Genomic DNA, 7,611 nt, shown 5'->3' with positions numbered 1-7,611 from the left:
GAATAACACATAAGGAATTGTCCCTTTTCATATATTGAAACATATGTGACAATATATTTACTAATATATCATAATTAGTCCTGAGCAAAGATTAATCGCAATGAATCGCATCCAAAATAAAAGTTTGTGTTTACATAAAATGTGTGTGTACTGTGTATAATTATTTTGTATATATAAATACACACATATGCATGTATATATTTAATAAATATTTGCATATACACTGTATATATATATACACTGTATATATATATATATATATATATATATATATACATACATACATACATTATATTATATATAAATATACAACATATAACACATTTTTCTTAAATATATTCATGCATGTCTGTGTATTTATTTAATCTTTGCCCAGCACTAATCATAATGTATTTAATTTTAGTATTCAGTAATACACCTCATAATATATAGATGTATATGTGATCAGTTATGGTAATGCATGTGTAATGTATTGCATATTTTCTCATGCAGCATAAGGACACATACATAGATAAATATTTAATATAATATATTCATTTTATTTTTTAATTATTTACATTATAAATGTTTCTTATTTTCAAGCTAGTTAACAAAAGCACAAGCACACCTGCATGTATTTAAGTATTTAGCCAAGAGTCTATCACAGTGCCGAGGAGTGCACAGCCATTACTAAATAGTTATAATAATTATAGTGTTAATACTTATCGGCCAATCATCAACCGAACCACAGGCTCTACTCTTCAGCACAATTAAGAGGTATATATAAGTGTGTGTATATAAGTGTGAACATACATTTTCATTTATATGGCAACATGTATGTGCAAAATAAACATAATAATGAATCAAACTTTGTGAATATTACATGTAATGCTATTTTGTCTTAATTTATAAATATTAAATATGTATTAATATATAGCCATACATGGTCAATGCATATATTGCAGTATATTGACAAATATAAGCACTAGTTTCCCAGATATGGAAATGTATTATGTAATATATCGCATAATATTTTGCAGTATATTACCATATATTTTTGTTCTGTAAGGGCATCCTTTCTGATCTGTGGTTTTGTTTATTCAGGTCATACCCATTAAAAAGAATACTGCTTTTGTTTCTTCTTCTGTGGAACACAAAAAGATACATTTGTAAGACTGTGTTGGTCATTATTTTTTATGCGTTTACAGTGCATTGGGACTGAAGCTTTTAAGCTTCAATTAAAAGTCACAAATGCACCACTAACACAAAAATAAAAGTGCCAAAAGGCCATAGAAGAACCATTATTGGTTCCCAAAGTTCTGAAAAAAGTTTTTAGTGGGAAGAACCTTTCAATAATCTAAAGAAATATATAAAATGTTGTCCAATGGAAATGTTCCATGTATGTTAAATGTTCTTCATGGAACTACCCACTAAACATTGGATGTCGGATAGACGTGCAGATCATGTCTATATTGGGTCCGTCGGTCCATTACCAATTCTGGACATCTATTCAACGTCCAAACTAGGTCCACAATTTGGACGTCCAACCATGACCTAACTTGGACGTCATATTGACATTCAACATTTGACCTTTGAAATGGATAATTTTTTGGACGTCATTTGGACGTCTATGACAGGTGCAGGAAATTTACACGATTAATATATAATATTTTTTTATTTACAAATTTCAACATTGTTGTTATCAACATGATTAATACATATGAATACAGATTATTAATAATTATTTAAGATCGTTTTCCAAAAACTCCATTTGATTGTCTCATCACCAGATGATAGCTGGAGACGCAGTTTAATATAGTTTTCCTGTAGCTCAAACAGTGGAGCGTTGGTGCTTGCAACGCAAGATCATGGGTTCGATTCCTGTGGAAAGCAAGAACTGATAGGAATATAAATGTGTAATGCAATGTCACTTCGTATAAAAAGCATCTGCCAAATGCATAAATGTAAATACAATGGTACAGAAAACACGTCCCCCACCCTTTTGAAACATGGGACAGTTATAGAAGTTGTATAAAAACGACGTAAAATTTGTCTAAATTTGATGTTGAAAAGACGTCCACAAACGACCACATTTGGACTATAAATAACCCTTACACGGAGGTCCCACGGATGTCAACATTAGATGTGCGGTAGACGTCAAAAAAATACGTTATCTGGCGTCACAGTCTGCACCCTCCTGATACAGACATAGGACGGACAAGCACACCGTTGAAACGTCATCTGGAGGTAACTTTGCGCAGGGGGTACCGATGCCAATAAAGAACATTTATTTTTAAGAATGTATAACAGAACTGTCAATGCAACACTTTGTGTGAGGAAGCGACAACATTTAAGTCATTATTCACTGATAATGATGATATATGATGCAGTATGTACATATATCTGCTGTGGAAGTTGCATGACCAAACAATATTCGTCCAATCATTGCATTCGGTTATACGCAGAGCTGTAGACTGAGTCACCAAGCGCCTCAAACAAACACCCTTTACAGTTCCTCCTGAACCAAGACAACGAGCTTATTCTGCGTTCACACCATGTCGTAATTACCGTAATTAGGAGACGCCAGCCCGTGATGTTCTACTCGGAGATGTTCACGTCCTCAGACTTGGATGTGTTTCTATGGCAACGCTATTAATGCTGAAATGTATCTGCAGCAGTCAGGCGGTACAAGTCAGAACTCTTTAAGTTGTTTACGCTCATTATTATTCTAATGTTATGTGCTTTGATACATGAGGTAATTAAACGCCGTCTCTCGTGACACTTTGCAGACTATATCTGGCTGTACGCGTTCATGTGTTATGAAGGAAGCGTGGCTTTGGAGACGCTCAAGGCAGGGTAGGATCTTAAACTTTGCTATTGTTAGCCTCTCTAAAACTGCCTACACTAGCTTTAACTAAATTACATCAGTCAAGTACAATTGTAAATGTTTTTTGCAAACCATTCTGAGCCTTTGAACATATAGGATTAAAATAACCAGTGCTTCCCTCACGAACACAGCACGGAAAAGGTAGATGTCAAGTTTTTTGTTTTTTTTGTTCCTCAAACAAAAACTTGCAATGTCTTGCAAACATAATAACCCCAACAATACTACCATTTGTCCACAACATATCAAAACTTTACCATGCAAGTCTCCAGTACACTTAACTAGATGGGAACTGGTAAAAGCTGCACGACACCTGCTACTCACAATCTGGGAAACCGCCAGCTAGGTTTAAAAAATAAAATAAAATAAAAATTATATTTTTTGTCATTTTGCTAATAATACAGTTACTAATTACAGGCAATACCACAGAATATCACCGAATTGATCAAATCCATTTAATGGAGTTTTCTATTGTTTTCTGTCCAAAATTATGTCCTTTCCTGGAGGATAATACAATACAATATAATATAATATAATATAATATAATATAATATAATATAATATTATATAATATAATATAATATAATATAATATAATATAATACTTTTTATTGTAGAAGTTAGTTCACATAGCACCCAGCATGGCAAAAATGTATCCTTATGTTTGCTTAGTTATGATATAAGAAAAATAAAACTAATATGATTTCCATCTTTTTTTTAAAAAGTGATATTAATATTCAATTCAGAATGCTAAAAAAATATATAAAGAGAACATGAATATACAGCAAAGTAGGACATGCCTGTTGTGTTTTTCCTTTTTCAGACAACAGTTTTTTCTTCTTCCAGTTTTAAAATCAACAACACAGTTTTTTTTCAATTTATTTTTGTGTTTATTGTTTGTGGGTTTAGCATCACTGCAGTCATCCCGCTGTCTTACACAACCTCCACAAAGCCGGGCCGAGCAGGAGCTCATGTTCCTGTCATGTGAAGCGTCTGATTAGGCTGGAAAGAGAAAGGAACAGGGACTGGAACAGAATACGGCTCTCTGATAGCTTTGACAGCAGGTAATGAGCCACTTAATGAAGTCCAGGGTAATTTCGCAACCACAACAAGAGGGAGATGCAAGCCGTGCCGTGTTAGGGCCGTAACAGCCTTTAATCAAATGGGAAAGGCAGGCTGAAAATGATAGCCTGGGTCTGTGGGGATTTTGACGGCAACCGCAAGGTAGCAGGTGCTTCTCTTAACCTGTTGGCATGGCAACCACAGCGTAGGTTCTTCCCCAACAGTACATTTATGGCATCTCCAAAATGATCCTCACACAAGAAAATATGTTTGTTTTATTTCTGTTCATCAGGAGGCCTTCCACTGCCGCCCACACATCTGCTACTGTGACTCTGCCTCCTCCAGGTTGTGTGTTTACCATTTGCATGTTTTCAAGATTTCCTCAATCAGCAACATGATGCTTTTCCTTTTCGACATAAACAATCAGTGCTTTACGGTTCCTGGTGGAATAGCGTGAGAAACAATACTAAGTATTAGTTCAGATACTCGACATCCCGCACTGCAGAGCTTATTAAAATGTCAGGCCAACATATACTGTAGCGTAGAGTTTAGATAATATATTTTTTTATATAAATAGATAGAAATCTCTTATGCTTACCAAGGCAGCATTTATTTGATGCATACAGTAAAAACATTAAATATAATTGCAATTTAATGGTACATGCAACTTTTTTGGGTTCAAAATTAAAAATTTCTCAATTAATCCTTCTTCAAAAACTTGTTTTGTCTCAGCCTGATCCGCTATGGTAAGCCTATTTTAAGTGTTTATATTTTAGAATTAGCATTACCTTTTTTTCTGTCACTCGCCCGTGTGTCTCGTCATATCAGTAAACGGAGAAAAGTTGCTCTTGATGCGTGTATGGTGTGTGAGTAGAGTTTACTTGTCACAGCGAGTGAGAAAGGTCGACATGGAGCCGCTAAATCTCGGCTCTGGCGAATCACCCTTTTAAAACAAACACCAAACAGAAGAGAGTCTGCTGGCAGAGAGAATGCGACAGAGCTTGTAATAAAACAAGAATCAACATTGGCTTGGCTTTTCAGAGGATGCCGAGAACTGAGGGATTTGAAATGTTGTAAAAGTGACGCGGAGATGGTGATTTTATTACCCAACAGGCGCTTTGCTGGATTTTATTTTCAAGGAAGTACCCTGTTTATTTACTCTTTCTCCGCCAGCATAAAAAAAAAAAAAAAAAGTTAGCCAGCCACCGCAAGCCCTTTTGATAATGTTCACAAAACTTTCAGGGCCACCCAGAATATTTTGTTGTATGTAGGCTTAGGCTATATCTGAGCCTGCTATGTACACTTACGCATCTGCTTACATATAGTATGCTATCACTTGTTTCTGCTTCTTTTTCACCTGTGTTTTGAACCGGAGATTCTGTACTCTTTCAGAAGATGCGTAATAACGGTAACACCCTTACCGTATAACAGTGAAAACACGGAAAGCCAGAAAAAAATCCGTCAATGGCGGGGAAAGATTTAATGGGTGTAGCTACAGTAACAACTTCAACATAGTCAGCTTGAGATCCTTTCCATTTAAACTGGTTGGCTGCATCCGACAACGTAGACATCTGACAACGTACGCAGTAGCTTCGCTACCCTGTCAGCCAATGACTTTGCAGGCACGAAATGACCTCACAAAACTGATTTCTGACAGACTACTGAGGCAGCGTTACGGTTTAATGATCTACAGCAAAATAGAGAGAGCTTTGGTGATAACTAAGCAAATATTTAATTACTACAATAGATTACATCAAAAAGCACAAAGCACAATCAAAACAATGTTCTTCTGCAAAATGCATGAAGTTTAGTTTTTTTTAATAGCTAGAGGGCCTAAAGTTACACAGTGTACCTTTAAAATAACTCTTTCAGGAGTCATTCTAATACAGTATTCTGATTTGGTCCTCAAGAAACATTTCTTATAATTATCAATGTTGAAAACAGTTTTACTGCTTAATATTTTGTGACAACCATGATACATTTTTTTCTTTCAGGATTCTTTGATGAATAGAAAAGAGAAAGTTTTAAAGAGCCACATTTATTTCAAATGTAAACATTTTTGTAACATTATACTTTACTGTAACATCAATTGAATGTGTCAATTGATTCGATTAAACCATCAAAATTCGATTAAACCATCAAAATATGAGAGAAAAAAAAATTAAATATGATGCAAGAACAAAACACAAAAATTAGATACGGTTTAATTTAATATAAAAAATGCATAGAAAAACAATTCTACATTGACATACATTGTCATACAAAAAAACATACATTGACTACAACATAACCAGTTAATAATATTTCATTGGTTCTTAATTTTTTTATATGACAGCCTAGCCAAAAATTACTTGGCATGGTTCATTGCGTTATCACAAATAAACAATTATATTATTATAAGTTATTATATGTATATGTATATATGTATATTATATATATACTTATATTATATTATTTCACTATAATATTTGAATACATGTTCCTATGCCAGAAATCACTTTTGGCCACTACTGTATATATTAGCATGAGTAACTCAAAATAGTTTATATTTGTAGCATTGAAGCACAAATGTTCTGGGCCTGTTGTGCGTGCCGCTCTGTTTTTCCTTTCAAAAATACAAATAGATTTTGTTGAAGTTCCTAATGACTTTTCTCAGTCCGTTCTTGATTACCCCCTCCCCGCCTTCCAAACTGCACCAAAGAGAACGCAATCAAAAATCACATGTCCACTCAATTTTCTTTTCTTTGATTGATGCTCAACATGAGCTAAGCATAAAAAAATGTGACAACAACAAAAACAAATCTGGAAGCATATAGCTGAAAACATTATACCATTATACCACAATGGCTAGTTAGTATTTATGTATTTATGTGTAGTATTTGTGTAATTATAGTATTTAATAAATACACAAATAAAGTAAATATATATAATTATACTGCTTTACTCTTGTCTTTCTCATTGCAAATTTGCAATCATTTGCAAAATATAGATTTTATATGAACTCCCAAATCTGTTCTAGTGGAAAATGTGTTAAATTGAGTGTGATCTGAGATTCCCTCTTCTGCCCAGTTAACTTATATATTGCACAGTAATGGCTAAATTAATTTTATATCAAAAACAATGAATTAATATAATTCACCACTTGAAAAATATATAATATATATTTATAATATATATACACCCACTATATATATATATAGTATAGTATAAGTATATATATATATATATATATATATATATATATATATATATACTTGACCCAAACTCCAACAAATCCATTAAACTGATTAATATAAACAAAAATAAATTGTCCCTCATGGCTGGATCAGGTTTGATTCACACTAAGACCAAACATTTATTGTGAGTGAATGTTATCTCCGATTACATCAAAGCGCACCATAAATTACGGAAACAATTATAATTTCCCTACACTTTATGGACGTAATCTTGCATATACCAAAGGCGTTTTGTTGCTCACCCCTTACAAACAACAACAAAAATATATTGATTATGATTATTCAATAATAATAATACTAATGTTTACTAATATTTGTATAGTTTTGCATTTATGCTAATTACCTTTCATTTAATAATTATTACTTAATTCATTTTAATTATTCATTTAATAATAACATATATTATATAATAAAAATATTTTTTCTGGCTACTTTTTTTTGTATGGTTATG

The sequence above is a fragment of the Phoxinus phoxinus genome, assembly GCF_949152265.1.
Source record: "Phoxinus phoxinus genome assembly, chromosome: 4".
Lineage (NCBI taxonomy): Eukaryota > Metazoa > Chordata > Actinopteri > Cypriniformes > Leuciscidae > Phoxinus > Phoxinus phoxinus.
Note: the sequence above shows the minus strand (reverse complement) of the source record.